The sequence below is a fragment of the Erythrolamprus reginae genome, chromosome 3, assembly GCF_031021105.1.
Source record: "Erythrolamprus reginae isolate rEryReg1 chromosome 3, rEryReg1.hap1, whole genome shotgun sequence".
Classification (NCBI taxonomy): domain Eukaryota; kingdom Metazoa; phylum Chordata; class Lepidosauria; order Squamata; family Dipsadidae; genus Erythrolamprus; species Erythrolamprus reginae.
The window spans coordinates 116,817,733-116,844,219 of NC_091952.1; the positions used below are offsets into that span (position 1 = coordinate 116,817,733).

Sequence of the window (26,487 nt, forward strand, 5' to 3'; positions counted from 1 at the left end):
CAAAGGGAGAATGAATTGATATCACAAAATGCAATTTCTTTCTCTTTTTTTGCCCCCCAATTGGGTGAAAATGGTTGAAAAACATTTAGAATCTTTGATTGGAATCAATCAATATAATTATTGGGACATGGAAACATCAGTTTTTCTGTTGTAAATCTCCAAATCAATGAAAATTAAACTATGGTTTGCCCACCAGTTTTGCATGTAAATTTAGCATGTGAGGAGTCAAGGGAAACATTATATTGAGTCCAGATAGAGTTCACACATTGCACTAAAATGACTTATTATAAAAATTATAATTAGTTGGGTTAATTTGACATGTTAAATGATACATTTAGGAACTAGTATGTGGTGTAATTATTAAGGTGTTGAAGGAGGTAGGATTGGGGAGACCTAGGTTTTACAGTCCCCTCAGCCACTAAAACCTGGGGCCAGTCACTTTCTTTTAGCTGGATTTGTCACAGAAAAGAGTGATCTGTATGTTGCCTTGAGATCCTGTAAGAAAAGTAACATATAAATAAATACAGTTTATAGCTATAAAAAATAATGTGCTAAACCAAAACTGAAGAAGCAATGTTCTGACAAATATGATTTATACAACCTTTTAAAATATTACTAGTGAACAAAGTACACTGCTTATATTTATGCTGTACCATGTCAGAAGCTACTTCTCAAGATCCCCTGAGAATAAACTAAACATCCAGCTACCTGTTTGAATAATGACAACAGAGATTGGCCCGCTGTCTTGCTTGGAGAATTTGGAAAGTTAACAGTAATATATTTACCATTCCCATCTTTGCAGTTATGGTGCATAAGTGGAGCAAATCTCAAGACAGAACTGCTGGTTGGTAAGTTGCCAAGAATTATTTTTCTTCATCCTACTATTTTCCTTCAAGTGCAGGGTCCACTTTTTGGATCAATGAATGACATTTCATGCGATCAAATGCAGCAACCCAGTCTAATTTGATTATCTTCATGTTTCCATTAATTGTGGCCTGACAGATTGCCAAGAATATTGTAATAGATTCCAGTTCATCTCAGTATTTGCTGTGAAAGTAATTAGTGCAAACATTATGTTCCTCTACTTACTGTTCCTCAATTCTATTTTTTTTTCTACCAATGATCTATATATTTTCTACTGCACCATGCATTGCTGGAGAATTCTGGGACTTGAAGTCCACATGTTTTAAATTGGTAAGATTGAGAAACACTGCTCAATGGTATTCTAATGTAGCCAGAGCAGTGAAGGGCTACCAAAATTTTTACTACCACACTGTGTGTGTGGCTTATGCAGGACGCCCTGCATTTTCTTTCAACATCTTTCATTGCAAATTGGGTGCTCTGGGGTGGAGCTCCATTTTTGATACCCCACTGCGTCCCTGTCCCCCCCCCCCCGTCCAGGCAGTAGCCCACCCCTGAGCCAGAGCACAGAATTAATTGGTGTAAGAATCAGTAAGGTAGAACCATCATCCATTCAATTTATTTGGCAGCATGCTAGAATTACAAATCTTTCATGATCATCTTTAGTGGTTTGTTGAATTACACCCTGAATCTTCCTGTTTCCAAACTTTTTAGAGTAGACTTTAACTTGCAGAGATACCTTCTCCCCAAAATATAAATTTATACACATGATTATATATGATATATTTTAATATTTTTTGGGAGGAATAGCTTGGGACGAAAGACTTGTACACATGTTCCGAACAGCGAAGGCGTGCTGACTTTGGCATTACCAGTGTTCCCTTTGTGGCCATCATGGGCACAAGATTTCACATCTGCACATGCGCAAAAAGCAAAATCTTGTGTGAAGACGTTCGTGCAAGCGAGATTTCAGTGATTTTCGCAGATATTTTTGCTTCTGCTCATGTTCAGAAGCAAAAAAAATAGCTGAAAACCGTTGAAATCTCACTCATGTGAGCGTGTTCACACAAGATTTTGCAGAGGCTAATTCTTGCATGGGGGCACATGTGTTCACATTAGGGGTGCACAGCTACGTACGCATCCCCAAAATTGCTACCGGAACATAACACCTTACCATTCCGGTAGCAGGCCATCACTGGTTCCACACCAATCAATTCATCCACTAGAAATGGCCAACTAATTGACCAGTTGACTAGCCAGTCAACTAGTCATCTGATAAACCAAAAAAATCCTGAGTCTCCTCAAGAATCACATAACCAAATCAAGGAGAGAAAAGGCCTTTTCAGTGGCCCAGGATTGATCTTCCTGGTGTTAACAGATTTCAGTGAAGAGAAGAATTCAGAGATATAATTGTTATGTTCTGGGCTGAGTTGTTCACAGTTCTCCACATCTGTGCCTCTGCCTCCCATCAACAACATTAAATTACAAAGAATTAGTATCAGCACAAGTCTTCTTTCTAAGTCCCAGTAGACACTTCTAAGCATTAACTTATTAAAGACAGGCATGTTTTTGTCTTGTTAATAAAAAGACGTGTTATTGATGAGCACTGTACATCAGAAGCACATTAGGTGGGCAGTCGCCCAGAAAGGAAACAGTTGTTTCATTTCAATGTGTGGGAACTCTTTTCTTTTTAATGAGATACAGAGTTTGCTGTTTCTCTGGATTTAGTTTGAAGGAAGTGATTATCCACCTAAGAGCCAAAAAAAATCTTTGTCAAGGAAGCTGAAGTGGCTAAGATAAGTGGGATGTATATATGAGATAGTGAGGTTTCTTTATTATTTATTTATTAATTGGATTTGTATGCCGCCCCTCTCCGAGGACTCGGAGCCATAGTTCCCTCTAAGCTGAGCAGTGAGCAATCGCTCACTTAAAAATCATCATCAACTCAGAGTTTTCCAAACCTGCCCAGAAGCCGAGAGGGAAAGAGTGAGAGGGAAGGAGAAAGACAGGAAGAGAGAGAAACAGATAGAAAAAAGAGAAGAAGGAAAAGAGAAAGAAAAAGAATGGGAGTAAGGAAGAGAGAAAGAAAATCAAAATCTAGTTTGAAACTAGCTCAACTATTTAAGTGGCATTTTGATATTGATAGAGTTGCCCTATTATGAGCTCACTGTTATAGACACACAGTACAGTATTTTATTTTGAAATTCTCTGAGGCAAAACAGGGTGGGTTTTTTATTTGTTTGTTTGTTTGTTTATTTATTATTTCTGTGCCGCCCAGTCCTGAAGGGACTGCCGCTCAGACATTATACTTTTCCGCCCCCCCCCCCCCAAAAAAAAAAAAAAAATTAGAGGGAACACTGCTCGGAGCGGCTCACAACAGGTTGTCAGAAAGCTCCAAATGGCCTTGATTGAACATGGACTGGAGACTATTTAAAGATGGTTCCCATGGGAGTGCTGGGCCCTCCACTATTTTTGGGGAGGGAGAGATAAGAAATCTCATGCATCCTGGAAAATACAAGGAAAGTGCAGACCACTGCATAATCATGTTGGATAAAATTGTATTTAATTGTCTTCGCTGCTGTTTTCCTTCTGTTCTAATGTTTTGTTTTTCTTTGCTTAATTTTGTTATCAATGTTTTTATTACACTAACAACTAATAATCGCTTTGTGTATGATGGATGGCTATTTAAATCTAACAAATAAAATAAAGCTTCTTAAAACGTAAGCTTCTTAAAACCCACCTCTGCCGTCAGGCATGGGGGAACTGAGATATTATTTCCCCCTAGGCCTTTACAATTTACGCATGGTATGTCTGTATGTTTGGTTTTTATAATAAGGGTTTTTTTAGTTATTTTAGTATTGGATTGGATTGTTACATATTGTTTTTATCATTGTTGTTAGCCACCCCGGAGAGGGGCAGCATACAAATCCAATAAATGAATGAATGAATGAATGAATGAATGAATGAATGAATGAATGAATGAATGAATCAATCAATCAATCAATCAATCAATCAATCAATCAATCAATCATCTAATTCGAGATAATGTCACTGTGACCATAGTTTTCAGGTTCATAATGGATGGTATTCATTGTAAGCAGTCAAAAATTGTTGACAATTCTTGACATCGATCAAAAGTATGCTTCCAATTTATCCAAATGAGTTAGAGTGAGGATGATCACCTCTTTGCAAGGATGTAATTCCATCAGGAAGGCAGTTTGGTGTAAGGGTCAAGGCACTAAAATTGAACCTAGATTAGACTGTGAGTTTTGGTTCTGCTTTAGGCACAAAAGGAAGGAAGGAATCATTCCCAAGAAATGGTAGTGATTTGTTTGCTTTTGTTAACTCCTTAAACCTTTGAATCTTTCCCTTCCAATTTCCACTATTCCATTCCATAAGTAAAATGCTACAGCATAGAATGAGATGTCATGATGTCACAATTTCAGAAATTTATGGTAGAAACTAGAGAGCCAATAAATTTCCTTGTTTTATTAAATCGTTTAGCAGCTTTTTATCACAGTATACTTTTAAGTTGTCTGGGAATGATGAGCCAAGGAAACTTTGTTTTATGGTGGTCCCATCATTAGAGGAAATTAAAGCCATTTTTATCCAACATGTGGTATTTAAACTGATTTATTGCAGGATTAAGTTTGAATTGCGTTAATGCTATTATTTATTGCTTACAAATGTATTGTTTGAATTCCTGAACATTAAAGTTCTGCATTGTAACATTATTTTATCGAAGTTGTACTAGCAATTGTCTTAAACACGATTTTGGGTGGAAAAGTTCGATATACACGAATACATATGGTTATTGTCATTCTGTAACTCTTCTAGCAGAGTTTTACATTTTTATAATCCTCTGGCCTAATTATGAAATACATACCAGACATTTTCATATTTCCATATTCTGTTGTTCTTAGATAGTAATGAAAGAAAGCTTTCATTACTATCACACACACAGCACAAATTTAGTCAGAACTTCATATAGTATGCATCAGGGGTGGGTTCCTTTCAGTTCGGACCCGTTCATTCAAACAAATAGAGACCCGCTGATGGTGCCACAATGACATCACCAACCAAGTTTGGTCAGTGCCGGCCATAGGCGCCACCATATTTTTTGAAAAAAAATATTTTTTTAAAAATGTAACTTTTATTTCTTTTGAGCATGCGCAGAAGCCAAGTTTCTGGTACTTTTTAAAAACTTCTAAACTGAAGCTAACGGGCAGTGGGGTAAGTTAGAACCTCTGGGGCTACCACCATAATATAATATAAATTAATATAAATTATGACAACCTCACATATATCTGAAATATGGATACTTGTATTTTATAAGCATGTTGTATTAATGTTTTGGAACCCATATCGCTTCTCAGACATTAATACCCTTGAAAATGTTTAAAGATACTTCACAAGAAGAGCCCTTCACTCCTCCACTCGAAACAGAATACCCTACGAAACTAGACTTACAATTGTGGGTCTTGAAAGCTTAGAACTACGACGCCTTAAACATGATCTAAGTATTGCCCACAAGATCGTATGCTGCAATGTCCTGCCTGTCAAAGACTACTTCAGCTTCAACCACAACAACACAAGAGCATACAACAGATACAAGCTTAATATTAACCGCTTCAAATTAGACTGTAAAAAATATGACTTTAGTAATCGGGTTGTCAATGCGTGGAACTCATTACTGGACTCTGTAGTGTCATCCTTTAACCCCCAACATTTTACCCTTAGACTATCCACGGTTGACCTCTCCAGATTCCTAAGAGGTCAGTAAGGGGCATACATAAGCACACTAGAGTGCCTTCCGTCCCCTGTCCTGTAGTCTCTCCTATATCTCATATTTCTTCTCTACTATATATAACCTTCAATGTGTATTATTGTGTATTGGACTAACTAACTAACTAACTAACTAACTAACTAACTAAATAAATAAATAAATAAATAAATAATAAACAAACACAAATAAATAAATAAACAAACAAAAGAATGTTAGTTTCCTTCTCTCATGAACTTTTTCAGAATAAAAACAACAGAACAGCAAAGTGATTAAGTATTTGCATGCATCAGAAAACATATGGCAGGTCTCAATGCATTCATCTTTCTTTTTTAGATAGAAGATGTACAAAACAGGAAAGTAAGAAAGTTGAGGCTTGATGTTAATTGTACTGAACCAAAGGGAGTTGAAAGGCAATGCCCTTTCTTTCTTTTTTCCTCTTCTTCTCCACATTTCCCCCTTCCCTCTTCCCTTCCCCATTTCTCCTTCTTTTTGCTTTTTTTTGGTATGCTATATCATAAATTAATAAAATTGTTATAAACAAGTTGCATAGAAATTCTGGTGTAATGTCATTACAGCCTATAGAGATTAAGCCCATTCAAAGCACATGCAAAGCAAATTGTAGGATTGCTGCATTGTAAATAACATAATCTTTCACCAACACTTCTAAACTGAAGCTGATTATGGTTTTCTTCTGTTGGGGGGAGATAAAAAAATTATTTTTATCTGAATGTTCTAACCCTTTTGCCGTGATCTATTAGAATTTATTCTGCCTACAGCAATGCCTTTTCCCCTTACTCAGCTATCTCTGGAGTCTCACATAATTCCAGTTTGGCTTATTGCCTGAAGTGCCTTGCTGAAAGCCTCTGTGATAAATCAGTTTCATTTTGTGATTTTTATAGAAGTCCAGAGGTGAGATAGACAGGAGATGCCTTTCTCCTGTCTCTTGAATTCTGTTACGAGCTAAAAAAAATAAAAAAATAAAAAAATCCATGGAACTGAATGGAGATTGGATCAAATCATCTACTTTTGATCCATGCTTTCTCAATTGTGTGAGTTTCTCTTCTTTTCTCATTCTTGTTCTCCGGGAAGTTTGCCAATTGTCCTAAAGACAGCCAATTAACATTATACTCCCCCTAAAATGAATACAATTATCATGGGTGGGGAAAAACAAGCTTTGATACCAGAGTACTCCCCATCCAAAATGATACAATAACCTTTTGGCCTGTGGTTTCCAGGTCTTCAGAGCCAACTTAGAATAGAATAATAGAGTTGGAAGAAACCTTGGGGGTCTTTTAGTCTAACCCCTTGTTCAGGCAGGAAAACCTATATCATTTCAGATAAATGGTTATCCAACCTTTTCTTAAAAATTCCAGTGTTAGTGCATGCACAACCTCTAGAGGTAAGTTATTCCCTTGGTTAATTGCTCTGTCAGGAAATTTCTCCATATTTCTAGATTGCTTCTCTCCTTGACTAATTTCCATCCATTGCTTCTTGTCCTACCCTCAGGTGCTTTGGAGAATAGCTTGACTCCTTCTTCTTTGTGGCAGCCCCTCAGATATCGGAACACTGCTATCATGTCACTCCTAGTCATTCTTTTCATTAAACTTGGCATACTCATTTCCAGCAACTGTTCTTTATGTGTTTTAGCCTTCAGTCTCTGAATCACCTTTGCTGCTGCTCTCTTCACACTTCAACCACAGGTAGGTTCCTCCCAGTTCAGACCGGTTGTATGGAACTAGTAACAAGCCTGCAATGCTCCTGAACTGGGTTTTTTTTTTTTTGCTTCTGCGCATGCAGAAACTGCCTGGTTTTGGCGCAGAATGCCTGCATGCCTATGCAGCATGTCAAGGAGCGAACTGGCTGCAAGGAAAACCAGAGCCCACCCCGGTCTCAACATCTTTTTTACATCGTGGTGACCTAAACTGAATACAGCATTCCAAGTGTGACCTTACCAAGGCATTATAAAGTCGTATTAGCGCTTCCCATGATCTCGATTCTATCCCCTCTATTAAGGCAGGCTAAAACTGTGTTGGCTTTTTTGGCAGCTGCTGCATACTGGTGGTTCATACTTAAAGGGTTGTCCACTAGGAATCCAAGATCTCTCTCGCAGTTACTACTGTTGAGCAAGGTACTACATATCAAGGTTGACTCAGCCTTCCATCCTTCCGAGGTGGGTAAAATGACGACCCGGATTGTGGGGGCAATAGGCTGTCTCTGTTAAAAAGTGTTATTGCTAACATGTTGTAAGCTGCCCTGAGTCTAAGGAGAAGGGCGGCATGAAAATCAAATGAATGAATGAATGAATGAATGAATGAATGAATGAATGAATGAATAAATAAATGCTGTACTTGTGTTGTCGAAGCGTGGAACTCATTACTGGACTCCATAGTGTCATCCCCAAACCCCCAACACTTTACCCTTACATTATCCACGGTTGACCTATCCAGATTCCTAAGAGGTCAGTAAGGGGCAAGCACAAGTGCACTAGAGTGCCTTCCGTCCCCTGTCCTATTGCTCTCCTATATCTCCTATACCTTTCTTCTATTCCTATATCTCTTCTTCTATTCTTTCATTGATATGTTCATTGATATGATCCTATATCTTCCTTTCTATTCTTTCTTAGATATATTTTACTATGAGTATATCCTCTATAACCTTCATCATACCCACTAAAACCCTCATTGTGTATTGGACAAAATCAATCAATTAAAAAATCAATCAATCAATAAATAAATTTTGTTTTTCTTGCCTAAATGTTTAAGTCTCTCAAGATCCTTCTGTACCTAAAGCCTATCTTCTGGAGTGTTGGCTTAACTTTAAATAAATCAGCAAAGTGCATAAAGAACCTGCTGTCCTCATCCTTACTCTTTATTTCAAACAAACCCCCTAAATAACAAGAACTAGATGAGTGTATCCGAAAGAGTTACCCTCGTAATAGGTGCTGCAGATGGTAATGTGAAGATCCGAGAGAAAACTTTGCTTGAATGGTGATGATGAAAAACTTGTTCAACTTGAGCAATTCAACTGGGTTTTAAAAGGGCAGGGGAGGCAAGGCAAATGATATATTTAATAATGTTGAACATCTGCTATGTTGGGATATCCATGAGCTATTAAGTACCATAAAATTAACCTTTTCTAAAACTGTTCTCTGTAAGAAGATCAATGATATATGGCAGGTTTATCTATATTCTATTCCTACCTATATGTTACACAAAATATTAAGGTAGAAGGTATTTTCCTTTCAGATGTTTAGTTATTACATACTGTGCACAGCTACAGGTAGTCCTTGACTTATGACCACAGTTGACTCCCAAATTTCCATTGCTTATCAAGACTGTTGTTAATTCTGCCCTATTTTATGGCCTTTCTTGCCCTGGTTGTTAAGAGAATTATTGCCATTATTAAGTTAGTTGACACGGTTGTTCAGTCAATCTGGCTTCCCCATTTTTGCAGAAGGTTGCAAAAATTGATCATGTGACCCTGGGACACTGCAGCCGCCATGAACCCGCTGCCAAATGTCCAAATTTTAGTCATCTGGAGACACCTGCAATGGTTGTAAGTGTATAAAATGGTGATAAGTCACTTTTTTCAGTCCTGTTGTAACTTTGAACAGTCACTAAATTAATGGTTATAAGTCAAGGACTACCTGCATGTTGTGACAATATGAAGGCAGTAATACAACAGCAAAATGCATTTCAGCTTTCGTTTCCTTTTCCGTCACCATAATTTTATTTCTTCTTCTGTACCAGCTAAAGCAACATTCCGTACTACCAAAAATACTTAGCCATGTGATCCTGGTCTGTTAGTGTTACTATTTTCGCCTCTATTTTTGAGCTGTTCACTTCTCCATTTGAACATTGATCTTTGAATATTGAATCCCAATCCCATTTACATTCAAAGTTGATTTCTTGCTTGACGAAAAATTATCACTCTTGAGAGGTTTTCTTGACATTTGTGTGCTAGGTAAGAATTTTTTAAGTCCTTCTGGGTTTTAAAAACCATATCCATGAAACAACATTGAGTTGCATTAACAGAGGGATTCAATCAAGATCAAGTAAGGTACTAATATCACTCTATATAAAGCCTTAGTAAGACCACATCTAGAATACTGCATCCAGGTTTGGTCATCACACTATAAAAAAGATGCTGAGACTCTAGTGTGCAGAAAAGAGCAACCAAGACAATTAGGGGACTGCAGACTAAAACATATGATGAACAGTTGCAGGAATTGGGCAGGACTAGTCTAGTGAAGAGAAGAACCAGAGGAGACATTTATTTATTTATTTTATTTATTTTTTTTGTCCAATACACAATGAGGGTTTTAGTGGGTATATATCTATATACACATAGTAAAATACATGATGAAGGTTATAGAGGAGATACTCATAGTAAAATATATCTAAGAAATAATAGAAAAGAAGGTATAGTAATAGAACATATCAATGAAAGAATAGAAGAAGAGATATAGGAATAGAAGAAAGGTATAGGAGATATAGGAGAGCAATAGGACAGGGGACGGAAGGCACTCTAATGCACTTGTACTCGGCCCTTACTGACCTCTTAGGAATCTGGATAGGTTAACCGTGGATAATCTAAGGGTAAAATGTTGGGGGTTTGGGAATGACACTATGGAGTCCAGTAATGAGTTCCACGCTTCGGTTACTGAAGTCATATTTTTTACAGTCAAGTTTGGAGCGGTTAATATTAAGTTTAAATCTGTTGTGTGCTCTTGTGTTGTCGTGGTTGAAGCTGAAGTAGTTGCCAACAGGCAGGACGTTGCAGCATATGATCTTGTGGGCAATACTTAGATCTTGTTTAAGGCGTCTTAGTTCTAAACTTTCTAGGCCCAGGATTGAAAGTCTAGTCTCATAGGGTATTCTATTTCGAGTGGAGGAGTGAAGGGCTCTTCTGCTGAAGTATCTTTGGACATTTTCAAGGGTGTTAATGTCTGAGATGCGATATGGGTTCCAAACAGATGAGCTGTATTCGAGGATGGGTCTGGCAAAAGTTTTGTAAGCTCTGGTAAGTAGTGTGAGATTGCCAGAGCAGAAGCTACATAGGATTAAGTAGCAGTGTTGCAATATTTGAAGAACTGTCATAGAGAGGAGGAGATCAACCCATTTTTCAGAGGACCTAAGGCCAGAGAAGGAATAATGGATAGAAATTGAACAAGGAAAGATTCAACCTGGAAATAAGGATAAATTTTCTGATAGTGAGAGCAATCACGCAATGGAACAGCCTGCCGTCAGATCTTGTGGGGAGCTTTATCACTTGGAGATTTCAAGAGACTGGATCGCTATCTGTCAGAAATGGTGTAGGATCTTCTGCTTGGGTGGGTGGATGGGTGCACTAAATGACCTGCAAGGTCCCTTCCAACTCTGTCAATCTGTTAATTAATTTCTGTTTTAGTGTAGTGTTTGATTTATTGTTTAAATTTACTCATAAGTTTTTTTTTTCATTTAATAGAAATGGTTTTTGATTTACATTTTATATGCCTTCTAAAGAACTTTGGTAGAGAACTGCAATGAATTATAATTATGGTGATATAACAATAATTTATTTTGCTAGTCTTGGTTCTATTCTCCAAGGATGGTTCACAATAATTATGTACACTCAGAATAGCAGTATTTTTATTGTTGCTAATAGGAGTAATTTTTAAAATTGTAAAAGGTTTGCAACATTTCCTCTCACTTTTTAAAATCTTAGCTTGTCATGGAGAACAGATGTGAATGTAAGAGATCTGAAACCAATTCTATAGATTTCAATGGGATTACAATCTAATACTTCGTAGTGTAGTTTCAGCAACATCTGGATGGAGGAACTATATGGGTGGGAAAGCAAATTACAACTTCCCGCTCTAGTTCATATGTGCAAATGGAGAAATCAATTCGTAAAAAAAAGTTCATCTTGCCGTTGCTGTATAATTAGGTTATAATTAGCTTTATGTGCAGAAAGCTTTGTTTGGAACTGTTAGATGTGGGCGTGAAAGGAGGAGCAAGATATGGGAACAGTTCAGCATTTTTTATTCTTCTAGCTGTTGGCAATATGAACTGCCAGCAGGTTGCAGGGATGCCTCATTTATAGGCATCCCTGTAGCCTCGCCAGCCACTGACAGCAATTTATTTCTCCTGCTGCTAGATTAGCCAATCAGCAGCAGCTATGCAAATCTATGCTATGAATGACAGTATGTAACACTCCTCCCCCCTTAGTTTGTGAATAGTCCAATCAGTGAGTAATATAAACCATGTAATCACACAAATAAACAGAGCACCGTAAGGTCTTTCTGGGCCTACGCAATTCAGTCTCTCTGGAACGGACATGCCTATGGTTGCTCTTGATCCCACCTGTGGAAATATCTGGAATCTTCCACTGGGCATGGTGGTTGATGGCCTAGCATCTTCATCCTCCGTTGATGTCATTGGACGCTGGCATTTCCATGTAAGGGTTTGCACTCCTCTACTAGGCTTGAGAATATGGTTTCTTGGTCTCTTGTAGGTAGGGCCTGTATCTCTGTTGGACCTTCTTGTTCGCTTGTTCTGTATGGCCAGAGACTCGTGTTGGTCTGGGCCACCACAGATAACTCCTGGCTAACACTTTCATGCTTATTATTCCAGGGTGCCCTATGTGCAACGTTTCCATCACCCTCTTCTGTAGACTTGGGTACAACTACTCTGTTCCCCTCCACTATTGATATCATGATTTTAAAATTATTGTTTGTATCTTATGATTTATGATCTATGGCTTATCAGTCTGTTGTTTGTATGTACAATGAGAACTTGTGTACTGGAGACAAATTCCTTGTGTGCCCAACCACACTTGGCCAATTGGTTTTTCAGAACAGTGTTTGCCTCTTGTTAATAATGATGTTCAAAATCAAGGACTGTTTCTGAATGAGGTTTTTATTGTGAAATTCTCATAACTGAGAATTTCAAAGAGGAGGGGCCCAGATGTTGTAATGTTTCATTTATAATCTTCTGTGGTTTTGCTTGTCCTTGTTTTCCATCTGCAACATATGCAATGAATGTCCTAGAAACATCATGCCATAGTAATAGTAGCTTTGAGAACCACTTCCTGGAAGTCCCAAGTATTTTGGAGGAATGTGAGGAGGCGAAGAGAGAACCTTGAACGAAAAAGGGAAAAGTGGCAATATGTTAGTTTATTAGGAATAAATCAACTGTATTTGACTGTTGTCCACAGTAGTTGTTCTGGTTTCTGGTAGAAATTTAGCAATTACAAATAACTCTTATTAAATGCATAATTTCATGAATAAAGAAACTCCATTTGTTTCTCTGCTTTCCTGTAATTCAAACACATTCCATACAGGCACTAGGTCCTTATCTCTCTTAGCTGCATTCCTCACATTCCTTCTCCTGCTCCACTTAACAAGATTTATTTTCCTAACAGCATGACTTTGAAAAACAACAAAACTGACTGTTAACAACATAGAATACTTTTGCTTACTTTAGCGCGGCAAAAAACACATCCATTTTCCCTTCGGCAAGCTTGAAACTCCACCCTTCTTCTCCATTGACCCACTGACGTGCCAAATACATCACTACAGTATTTAACCCATTCCTCTCCTTAATATCTTCTTCCAGACCTCTGTTCTCTACGTTTTTGGGCCCTTCTGAATTTAGGGTTAACCCAGCGAGCGTCTGATTCTCCCTCGCTGATCAGAAGTACGTACAACAGTAGTTGAATGATTTAGCTCTTGAATATGGATTACTGACAACAAAATGTAATTCAATTGTTGAAAATTTTCTCAACTTTAAAGACCAGATGGGAATTAGCCTATGATATCACTAGAATGGTGACACTCAGAAAGAAATGGCTAGTTTCTTTCTGCCTGCTTTTAAAGTAAGGATTGAGTTTAAAGATGAGAAATGGAAGCAGAATGCCCCCCTGCCAAATGTTTCCCCTTGACCAGCCCAAAAACCTCATTAGTAAAGTATGGCAGTGAAACAGCCAAATTCCTGCAGTACTGTTCTGGGCTATTGGAAATGGGGTTAAGGATGGAGATGTGAGCTGTTGACCAAAGGTTTCCCAGCTCTGTTCCCATTCTTATTTGGGATAGGATCATTTTGTTGCCAGATTTTGGTGAAACAATCTTCAGATATGGGCGAGGTGTAGATTAAGTTGGGCTATCTACTCCATTGTAAATAACAAAAGTTCCAGCAATTCCTGTTTTTTTCTATGTATACTGTATATTGACCTTTTTAAGATAAGGAGTTATTGATTCTTTTCAACAAGGAACTTAATAAAGTCCAAGAAATTTGAAACAGAATGATATAATAAGGTTAAAATGAAAAGTGTTTGGGGAAACTATTTCATGGGGTTACCTATAGGTCTATGCCTCTTCTTCTACCCTTTCCCCTTAGATTTGCTAATATCCTCTTATACCTATGTTGGTGGAGTTTAACTGCCCCAGTATACATAATGATATGATTGATACACTAAACCCTGCCTTTGTGCATCTAAATGACTATGTTATGCTTCAGGATGTTTTGTTGGATGCTTAAGGTGGTAATCCATAATTGCAGAGTTTGATAAGGTTTGCTTTCAGTACGTAAGAAGAGTGGTATCAAAGTGCCATAATGATCAGCTTGGTGTATTTGGCACCACACTGCCCCTATTTATCTAGGAAAGATAGGTTGAATTGATGGTCACATACAGCAAGGCTTCTGAAGAAGGGGACTACATTGTACACCCTGGAAGACCTTTGTGTTGCAAAATAGTCTGGACTGAGAATGATAATAAAAATTGAAACATTCTGACTGTCAGGGTTCCAAGTGACACCCCCAACTAAGCTGCCACTGATATATGAGAGGGGTTTTTTAAGGAATTTTATTTCAAGAACATTTTCTTAATCATAGCATCTTTACATTCATCATCAAAACAGTCAAAGAAAGGTAAGTGAAAGAGAAAACCATGGACAATACAAAAACAAACTCTACATAACCCACCCCACCCTTGCTGCCTCATTGACAGCTTAGTTTAAACTCATCGGTTTATGGTCAATACTACCAGTGGATATTATTCGGTCATAAGTTTAACCAAATTTCAGGTATTTTATATTTTTTTCAATCCCTTTTTCCTTATCTACTCTCACATATAGTCAGTTATTACGAAATTCTTAAGTAAATCTAATATTTTTAAAAGCCTTTTAAACCTATTCATAAATCTTTTATACAGCTTCCTTTTTTCCCTCTTTTGTCAAGCCATTTGTAAATCTCTCTCCATATTTCATAGTACTTCGTATTTTCTTGGTCCTTAAGCTCCATTGTCATCTTGTCTGCTTCTGCGCAATCAAGAATGTTTTTTATCAGGCTTCTTTCATTTGCTATTGTTTCCTGTTTCCAATATTGTGCTATGTTTATCCTTATTGCTGTTATTATGTGTTGGATTAAATAGTAATGTTCACTGATGTATGAGAGTTATGTATCTTAGATATTTCTAAGTTTTGAAACTAGATATGTCTAGTCCATTCTGGATGAAGTGTTTAATGAGGCTTGGAGAGTACCTCTATTGTTACACACCCTTAAATAAATGCAAGGTTTCTGGAAAGGACTATGTGAATTTTTAACACACTAGTAACTGCAGAAGAGAATGAACTTTCTCCATTTATATTGTGTTGGACTACATCTCCCATCAGACTAGATCCTTAAGATTATGGAAATCTGGAAGATCCCAAATGTCTCCTTACTTTTCTTAAATTATCAATTGGAATGCTAAGATATAGGCTGCCTGCTATAGACATGTTTAGTGGGCTGATACTGCTTCTTGAAATCCTTAACTTGTTTAAGAGGTTTTCAAGTTAAGAATATTGTTATCATTTTTATTCTCAATATAGAATATTGAATTTGTGCAAGTTGGAAGAAAAGTTTCCAGTTCCATCTCCTTAAGTACATGTTCCCTCCAGGGCCAGAGGTGGGATGCTAAGGTTGAATGGTGATGATGTGTGCTCACCCTCATGGGTCTGAGTGCTACCAGAGTCCAGCAGAATTCTGCTACTGCACCTGCGCAAGTAGCAGAATCTTGTGTGAAGATGTGGATGTGCCTGTGTTTTGGTGCAGTTCTTTGCTTCCATGCACGCATTAATAAAGCAAAGGTGTTCATCTCAGATTTTAGAAAGAGCATAATCATACTCCACTCAATATCAAAGTGTCATTCCCCCATTGGAGTGTGAATCTGAGATGGAAGATGAACAGCTGAGAGAGAGCAAGAAAGTGGCTTCATTGGTTGTGGAGGAAACTGAGGAACGACAAAGGCAAGTTGGGCAGAGCAGGGGAGAGTAGAACAAGGGAGAGTGGGTTCATATAGCGACTAAGGCCCACCCCCTCCTCATCCTAGGTCACACAGGGATGAACGCAGAAGATAGCAAGCCACACCTTGTGTGGCTTACAAAGAAAGAAAGGGCCCTGATTCCTTTCACAAGGCACACCAGGGGATGGAGTTTAAAGGAGAGACAGTTGGGAGGGGTGCTTGTTGAGAACAAATTCTGAATTCATCTAGCGTTGAGACTTGTGGCCTGCATCCCTGGCATTCCTCCTGACTGTTTGAATTATTGTTGTGCTTCTGTGTGCTTATCTTGTCTTGCTGAAATTATTGCTGTGAATTCTTTACTTCTGGAACTCATCATCTTGCTCTGCTGGAGTGATATATTGCAGTCATTCTGCTTACAGTATTTGGACTGGAGTATCTGTGGCCAGACGCTGCTGCAGGTTTGTAGGAGAGCTTTTCTCCTGGTTGGAGAGTAAATGGGACATTGGGGGCAAAGTTGGTGCCAATAAAAGGACTCATACCAGTTCTCTGGCTGTGTTGCCTTTGTGTCATGCCCCAGGTCATCACACATTGATGCAGCTATAGAGGTGGTCAACAGTATTAAGTACTTCTGGGGGTGCAGATACAGGAGCTAACAATCTTAACTGATCTCTCTGCACATTAACCTTAGGGAAGCATGCAAACCAGCACCTGCATTTCCTGAGTCGGATGAGGGGAGCACATCTTCCTCCTTCTGCCCTGACCACTTTTTAGAGAGACACAACTGAGAGCATTTTAACAAACTGCATCACTGTTTGGTTTGGTGGTGGCACTGCTTCAGATAGAAGATCCGTACAGAGAGTGGTAAGGACAGCTGTGAAGATTATAGGAAGCTCGCTTCCTGTTATTCAAAATACTGCTTATAAGCTCTAAGTGCTTAGAGCTATAAGCATTGCAGGACTACCCGATTCTGTAACAGCTTTGTTCCCTATACCATCCATCTAGTAAACTCACAAGATGTCTCTCGCCATGTACATTCTCTGTGTCATATAATATATGTGGGTATAGATGTGAATATATTTAGCATTTAATTATTTATTTTGCCATGTTTATGTCATGTATATTGGAGGTGATGTCCCTTTGAGAGCTGTATGCAATAAAATTTCATTTTAATGTATGCCAATTAATGTACATTCAAAATGACAATAAAGTTATTCTAAGTCTGAACAACATAGCAGATAAATAGTGTTTCAACCAGGGATGGGCTACTGCCCGGATGGGGGGGAACGCAGTGTGGTAGCAAAAATGAAGATCCACTCCAGAGTACCCAATTTGCACTGAAAGATGTGGTAGTAAAAATTTTGGAAGCCCTTCGCTGGTTTCAACCATACCTTAGTGAATGCTTTTTCCTATCCTCTCCTTACTATCCAATTTGGGGACCAGTAAATATATTATTGGTGATATTGGAATAATACCAAAGTTAGGAACACAGTTTTGAGTGACCTTTCATTTGCAGTGGGTCAGAAGGAACAAAATTAGTTACTTTAAGCATTTGAGAGGTTTATAGTAGCTGGTGCTTCATGGTAAGGTTAGCTTACAGAGAAAACAGTTCTGTCTCATCAGGAAAAAGTAGAAGGGGGGCAAAATATTTGCTGTCTGATGTCAATTAATTTAACTTGAAAGAAGATGTTTGTCAAATGTTCTCAAATATCTTGGCTGGTTTTTACAAAGAAAGAGATCTTTACACTAAAATCGAACATCAGTTTATGATTTTTACATAGCTTAATCATTCGTTATTACTAGCTGCTGCAAGTAAAATTCAGACCAAAATTCCTAATTTTTTTTTTTAAAGACCCTTGCCTTGCTAATACCCTTTAACCTCACCCCACCCATATAACATTCTGGCTATATTTCTATATGCATTGAAATATCATTTAAGGATCATACACGCTGTTTCCTTTTTCCAAAGTATGCTTTCACTCATCTCAATGTTTGCATTAGGATTCAAAACCACTGGAATTTTCTTACAAAATTCCCCAATAGCTGAAGGAATGTTGATTTAGGTGAAACGTAGTGGAAATCTAATGGGTTGGGTCAACCTATTCCTAAAGCCTTGCTAATATGATTCCCCCCCCCCTGCCCAGAGGTTTCTCCATATTTTTTATTTAAACTGAAATTTACCGGCAGAATCCATGATACCAAGCCAGGGTTTTTTTTTAGCTCTTTTATAACAAGTGTCTACTTGTTCCATCTGCTCCTCCACCTCCAGTTTTCAGCAAGTTGATGAGAAACTGTGAGAAGGATTTATTTATTTTATTATTTATTTATTATTTGGATTTGTATGCCGCCCTCTCCGAAAACTCGGGGCGGCTCACAACAAGTGAAAAGACAATCCAATACATAATCCAATTAATTAAAATATTATAAATTTCAGAAAAACCCCTATACTAACATACACACACACAAGCATACCATATATATATCTTGGAGACCTAGTGGACAATCACTGAAATATGAGCCAGCAGTGTGCTGCAGTTGCTAAAAAAGTCAACACAGTCCTAGGTTGCATATAATAATAATAATAATAATAATAATAATAATAATAATAATAATAATAATAATTTATTAGACTTGTATGCCGCCCCTCTCCGGAGACTCGGGGCAGCTCACAACAACAATAAAAAACAATGTAGGTACAAATCTAATAATTAAAACTATGACTAAAACCCATTATCTTAAAAAACAATCGATATTACACAATCAACAATCGATATTAACAATCATAACCACACATAACTTTTAATAGTCAGAAGTGGAGGGGCATGTGCTAGTTGCCTCATGCCTGGTGACAGAGCTAGGTCTTAAGGCTCTTGCGAAAGGCGGGGAAGGTGGAGCAGTCTGAATCTCCGGAGGGAGTTGGTTCCAGAGGGCCGGGGCCGCCACAGAGAAGGCTCTTCCCCTAGGCCCCACCAGATGACATTGTCCTGTCAACGGGACCTGGAGAAGGCCAATTCTGTGGGAACTGATCAGCCACTGGAATTTATGCGACAAAAGTCAGTCCCTTAAGTAATCTGGTCCAATGCCATTTGGGCTTTATAGGACATCACTAATACTTTGAATTGTGTCCCGAAACCAATCGGCAACCAATGCAGGCCACGGAGTGTTGACAAAACATGGGTAGTTCCAGATGAGTCAGAGCAGTGTGAAGAGTGATGGCTATAGTGTCTTCTGTAGATCTATTTGTTCTGTATGCTATTTATTTTCTATTTATAGGGGGGGGGGGGTTGCTCTCTGACAGATATTGGTAACAAAATATAAACATTTCACGAACCGGGGGGCCAATTGCCCATCCCTGCCATATGAGAAGTCCATTTTGCCATTAGCAAAGAAATAACATCAAGTCAAAAATTCTACTGCTCTTACTGAAAATTGTGGCGATCATGTAAAAGTAGTGCTACACACACACAATCTCTATTTTTGTTCCTCACGTTTCATAGTGTTCAAACTTCTTTTCGTAAGAAGTTCCCATTTAATTTGGAGTTACTTTAGCTGTCCTTTATTGAAGTTGAAGTCGGTGATTAATTCAAGCAGCCCTTTTCAATCTGGTGGCTCCTTAACTCTAGGCTGAGGACTCCTGGCTTCTTTTTAATGAGTCATTTTCCAGACAATGTTAATGACTGTTCTCACAAGACTGGATTTTTCCCTTTGGTCAGTTGTTGAGTCCCACCTATATCATAGAGATTTGGGAGGGGCATTAAACCTCAGAGCAGCAGCAAGATTTTTATAGGTAAATCAATTCCACTACATCCTAATGCGGTCTCAGCCTGGTGCCCTCCCAAATGTAAGGATACTTTGTAGGGAATGGCTGATCTAGCACAGGCTAGTTTCCTAAATTTTCATTTATTCATCAAAGTCAGGAAGACCTTGCTCATTAAATATTCCCTTTGAAAGTTGGAGCAAATTCCCAGTGGTAGCTAACATAACAAACTGACTAGACTTGACACGGAGAATTTCAATTAACCAACAGTAGTCCTTTTCAAGTTCTCTCATTAAAATGTGCTCAGACTGAAATATCAAGCACACTGCAAACAGAAACAGGCCTACTTTCTGCACTCAACTGTCTGCGTCTGCATTTATGCAGTGATCCCCTACCGTTTTTACAATAACACAAAGAAGAAAGAAATATTTACTGATCAAAAAGCACGTAAGCAGGCAAAGGAACACTTTGGGGCTGGAGAAGCCCAAGCAGAAAATAAATGCCAGCAGTACTCGCCTGAATCAAACGTAGATTTGTAGTACTATACCAAACAATAGAATACAAGCAAATTTGATGTTAGACGTGCATGCATTTAAAAGATGAAGCAGGTACTGATGAGAATAGTTGCTTGGCAGAAAAGTAAAAAGAGATAATGAAAATATCTGGAGAGATGTTTTCTTAGAACAATGTTTGCATTATTCTATTGGATCGGTTCCAAGATTCTAATTTGCCCTATCCAAATCCATTTGTCAAATCTGATGTGGCAACTGACTCTAGAACCATAACTCATTCTTATAATGAGCTTGAAGGCTTCAGGTAATGTCAGTGGAAAAATTATGATGCCCCTAAAACGGACAAAGCTGACTGTTTTCTCTTTCTTTCGGTCTTTGTTTGTCAGATTTCAAGGGATCTTGGTGGGAACAAGAGGCTTCTGGCAGGCTAGTGATTCCTGCTTCTACCCACAAATAACCCTCCTCCTCCCATCACTTAAATGACTTGGAATCACCCAACCAGAATTAACTGGCAAAATATCCCAAAGTTGCTGAAACTGGGAGCCATAGTTTGGGAGGAGGACAAAGAATCAGACCTTACCCATGATTGTATTATTGAGGACTATTCCGCCTCCTCCCCAAATTTCTGCAATGCAAGTCTTCAAATCCTGGAATATGAAGGATAGATTGCTGAGGAAAGAGATGTGATGTCAAGCCAGCTGTTGATTTTTTCCTAATATGATTTGATTGCTTATTTGTACCCTATGACAATCGTTTAGTGTTGTACCGCATGATTCTTGACAAATGTATCTTGTCTTTGTATGTACACTGAGAGCATATGCACCAAAGACAAATTCCTTGTCCAATCACACTTGGCCTATTCTACTCTACTCTACTCTACTCTACTCTACTCTACTCTACTCTACTCTACTCTACTCTACTCTACTCTACTCTACTCTACTCTACTCTATTAAATGTTTTCAGTAGGTGTCTTGGCTTGTATTCACTTTTGTTTCCAGGTTTCCGGTTCCTATGTTTTCTGCCAGTGGACACTTGATCTTTTTAATATCATCTTGAAGTTAATCTAGTGAAGGCCTATTAAATCAACAGACTCTTTTTACTCCTGGAAGCTCATGCTCCATTCAGTCCTTATATTTCCAAGTGGACATCCTTCCAGGCTGGGCAGAACATGCTTTCCTATCTTCTGTCCATAGTACTTCCAGTCCTCTGACATATAAACAACAGAAGTTGCTACTTTGGAAAATGAAGTATCACCTCTTCCGTACGGGAAAGTTTCCATGGGCCTACGGAGAAGCACCAGAACAAGCTTTCCCTTATTGCTTTAATTAGCATCAGAATAATGATGGAACCATAAGAGAAGAAAAGAAAAAGATCTGTGTTGGGTCCAAAGGGGATCATGTGAGAAGAGGAGGATTGTGTAAACATCAGATAAAGTAGAGGCAAAACACAAAGACCAATGAGAAGGAACAACCAGAGGCCCTGGGAGATCAGTCCATACATGAGCCAGCCAATAAGGACTTGCCTTCTTGGTACAGATGGAAGGACAAGAAACAAGAACAACCAATCAGGTCTTGTCATGGCTGTAATCCAGGCTAAATTCCAGTCCAGCCCCATCGCCAACCTACTGCAAACCAGACTGGAAGTTTTGAAGTTAGCCTAAGAAAAGGCAAGAACAAAATAGGAGACAATCAATATAGATTACAGTGTGGTATGGCTCTTAATATTCTTATTCCTGAATTGGGCTAATATGGCAACAGATTAAAATAAAAACGTAATTATGTTCTTAAAGCTCTGAACAATCTGATCATGTCAGAAAGTGACTTTTTAATTAAACCATGGTAAAATTCACTTTTTTAAAAAAGGAATCGCTCTTGATTGACAGAGCTTCTTTTTGGATGATGTTTGCCAGGTATGGTTACTCCCTTCCACTCCAGCACCCAATACTTCTTCCTGCCTTACATTTCATCTTAACAGATGCATTCATGCCCTGCAGCAGTATAAGCAGCTATGCTGATGCTGAGATTGTTTATGTACATGTGGAATGGGGGGCTGGGATAGGAGTAATTTTGATACTCCTTCTATCTGCTCTGCAACTTCATGTTTTAACCATTAGTAAATGACCATGAAGTTCTAATTTCCTCCCCATATCTTTGTTCAGCCTTTGTTCATGGTTAGTTCCTTCTAAGTTACATAGCAAAACAAGAAAAGATAAATCAAGTATAAAGGACACAGTAGATTGCCTTTTGGAATCCTTGTACTGTATTTAAAATAAACCCTTCAAACAAAGGCACCTTCAAGTCAAACTCAACTAATGGTGGGATGCATCCACTGTTCTTGGCATATGTATTTTGCTGTTGCCTTCTGTCTCTCCCATCTCCCTCCCTCCCTCTCATCTGTGGGTATATTTGACTTATCATACTGTTTTACAGACATAGCTTTCCCAGCTGGTCCTGCATCTGGATACTAATCAAGATTCGCATTGCTCAACTTTATAGATCAGACAAAGTCAAAATTAGTACTCCATGGCTGTTCAATTACTTTTGGGAGGAAGAGAGGGAGAGGAAGGAGTGGGGGGGGGAGAGAGCACAAATCAACAAAATTTGCTAAAGTGGAGCTTTTAAATACAGTGGTACCTCTATCTAAGAATGCCTCTACTTACAAACTTTTCTAGAAAAGAACCAGGTGTTTAAGATTTTTTTCCCTCTTCTCAAGAACCATTTTTCACTTACAAACCCGAGCCTCTGAAACTGTAACCGGAAAAGGCAGGGAGAAGCCTCCGTGGGGCCTCTCTAGGAATCTCCTGGGAGGAAACAGGGCTGGAAAAGGCGGGGAGAAGCCTCCATGGGGCTTCTCTAGGAATCTCCTGGGAGGAAACAGGGCCTCCACCCTCCCTGTGGTTTCCCCAATCACACACATTATTTGCTTTTTAAATTGATTCCTATGGGAAAAATTGCTTCTTCTTACAAACTTCTTATTCCCATCAGATGCTGCAGTTTTTCTTCTTCCTATCACTAATATATCTGAAGGTTTCATCCCCCTTCTTTACAGATTTGGCAATTTCTTCCTCTTTTGAAGCTTTAGCAGCATATATTATCTGTTTTGCCTCCTTCTGTCTCATTTTATACACCTTTCTGTCAGAGAGACTCTTTAAACCTCCTATACGCAGACCTTTTTTCATTCACTATAGCCGTTATATCATTAATGTAACAGTGACAATTAAGAATCAACTCTACATTTGTCCAGTCTTGTGATGTCGATTATGCTATTGAGGTGAGTTTGTGTATTGCTGACTCAGCTGCAATGTATCTGAAATAGCAACAAAGAGGGTTTTGCTTCAAGTCATCCGTCTCTGCTGTTGGTTAGCGCTTTGACTCCTGCTGTTCCCTTATTTATTTATTTATTTTGCTTCTCACACTACAGAAATTCACCTACTGTAACTTTTCCATTTGAGGTCAGTAGAAATGAAGACAATTATTTTAACTTTAAACTGTTTAGAAGGGGTAGTAACATTGGTGATATGGAAGGATCTGAAGAACATTAAGCAATGCATTAAACAAATCCACCATCCAGAAAATCATTAGAAGCTTTAACTATTGACAGTCATCCAGGTATCCATAGCCATCTTTTTAACATCCATCTTTTTAATATGTGTACTCTCAATACAACCAGAAAGGAATTAAATATATAGAGGAGTGAAAGAAAGAAATTGTAGAAAGAACATAGATGACTGTTATTACTTCTGGTTTTGCCCAATATTTATTTGTCTAACCCGTTAACATCTCTGATATGAAGTCTGTTTGTTTTTGTTAAAGGGGTGCCATTAGGTTTCCCCTATTTAGAAATTATAGGAAAATAAAATCCAGTACATTTCATTTTTGAAATGTGTTTTCCAATTTGTGTGGGCCTGAGATTTTAAGTCATATCAGAATGTGCTATTTTTTAATTGATACATGCATTGAACTTATAAATATTCAATCTTTTGGGGGAGTGGGTATCCTAATTTTTTATAGGATGGGGGGGAAAACTTACTAGCAAACTGAAAAATATGTGGGTGAGGGCCAAGTTAAGGGCCCATATGCTAGAGTGCCCCCTGGTGAAGAATACAGTAAATTACTATATGCCTACAAAATCAATCAAATAGAGTTCATGATACTAAAACTTAAAACATAATTTACAAAGCTGATGATGAAGAAACTATCCATTTTGTGAATATTTTAAAGGTGTTGGTCCAACAGAAGAGACATTTAGTAAACCTCTTGCCTCTTTTCAATTTATCTAGAAGTAGCCTCAATTTTTAAAGACAAATGCCTTCTTCCACTTTTACCTTTTGGAAAGATTTTTAAATACTGCTTTTATTTAACATTTTACTTCATACTCAGAATTAAATTATTTTAGCCTTGCTATGACTGAGCATAGAATTTACATTTATGAAGGAATTATTTTTCCAAGTTTTCTCTTCCTTACATGTACAATGTGATTGGTATGCTTTGGATAATGCAAATTTCAGGTACCAAAATATAGGGATGGATCGGTACTGTATTTCATTTGGGGTTTCTGTAAAACCCCAAATCTCTGTTAAATATACTAAATAAGCAGGCAATGATCCAGGGGTGGGTTCTAACTTTGCTCACTGCCGGTTCACTTCCTATTGCGCGGCGTGGCTGTACCTCATGCGCACGTGTGTACTTTATACGTGTACACATGCAAAGTGCAAAAAAACCCCAAATTAAGCTGAAAACAAGATGGTGATGCAAGTGCAGTGCTGGAAACTCAACTTTTGCCCATGCGCAGAAGAAAAAAACCTCGAAAAAAATTCCCGCCAAAATTTTGAAAAAAAGATGGCGATGCCCATGGACCAGCACTGACCAATCCGGTTTTGTGGCATCATTATGACATCACCAGTAGCTACCAGTTCGGGTGAACTGGTCCAAACCGAAAGGAATCCACCTCTGCAATGATCATTAACATAAGCCCAGTTTGTGTTTTGAGAAGGACATTTTGTTAAGGAAGTGAATACTTCTGATCTTAAATATGAACAGGATTGAGAAGTTAGAATCTATTTCAGCAGAGAAGAATAATTATTCTGTCTTTTATATAAGAAACAGGCCAGATGTTGCAGATGGGATCCAACACAATCAGACTTGCAAGACTGATGTCATCCCATTAGTTGATCAGGAATCAACTCCACATGAGACTGCTTTTATTCTGAGTGGTAATCATAACAAAATCTAGCAAGTCTGATTGTACTTCTTCCCACTTCTTATATTCCAGTGATTTAGGGATACATTTACTAGAGACACTTCTAAATATTTCCATCCTTTTTCCTAGGTAATGGTTCCTGCAAATTTCCCTCAAGATCATCTTCCTGACTCACAATATACCTTATTAGTCTTACTGTACACACAGTTTTCATGTATCTCCCATATCAATATTGCCAGAAATTATGCTTCTGCTTTTCAGTAATTGCAAGTAAATGTTCTGAGCATGATGACTTCAAGAGAGAGAGAGATAATAACTTTAAGCCTTACATTAAAGTTACTTTTGTAGTTTTGTAGGAGAAAACCAGGAATATCTGTAGAATTTTTTTTAAAAAGAAAATAATCAAAGTTTTTGATCATATGGTCAAAACTGTCATCTTGCTTTTTTACATCCTCTTATATGGATGTCCCTGTGATAAGCTATTGCAGCACCAAGAAGAGAAGTAGCTAAGACGTTTCTTCAACTAACATTGTTAATAGAGTTGGGGAGCAATCCTTAACTAGTGTCCCTTTTCTGGTTTCAACCACGTATAACTCAGACATAGGGATTATGGAAATTAGCAATTTTATTTCAAGGCTAAAAAAATAATAGCCGGCAAAGAATGTTAACAAAACAGAAGCTTGCCTGAAGAGTTTGCTAATAATAGCAGTTCACAGAAGAATAGTCCAAATGCAATCCAGGGTTCCAAGAGTCAAGTTAGGGTTGTCATTCAGTCCAGAGGTCCGACATTTTTTACTCAAACAAGATTCATGGGAATGACACCTAAGAGCCATAGATCAGATGTTGTTTCCAACAAAGAGAACATGGCTCTGAACTACTTCTTAAATCAGGCTTCAGACAGATATTATTAATCAAGAGATTTGCTTGGCAAGTAGCCTCATGGAATTGCTCTGCTCTCTGATCACCAAATGTGGAGGCTTACGCATCCTCCTCCTCTGATTGCTCCAGCTGTCCAGGTGGTGCCTCTGTTTGATAAGCTTCATGTGAGTCTTGACTTGTGTTTCCCGAGGCTGACATTCCACAGGTTCAGCTTGAGCAGCTACTCTAGATAA

The 26,487-nt window shown here is 38.2% G+C and overlaps 1 long non-coding RNA gene across 1 annotated transcript in view; it reads left to right on the forward strand.

Annotated features, from left to right (window-relative positions):
* LOC139165783 (uncharacterized) overlaps window positions 1-25,552 on the forward strand; it is a 30,363-nt gene extending 4,811 nt beyond the window's left edge. Inside the window, exons 2-3 of the long non-coding RNA XR_011558801.1 lie at window positions 803-848; window positions 25,505-25,552. This is a non-coding gene — a long non-coding RNA (uncharacterized lncRNA). The remainder of the gene's footprint in view (window positions 1-802; window positions 849-25,504) is intronic.
* The last annotated feature ends 935 nt before the right edge of the window (window positions 25,553-26,487 follow it).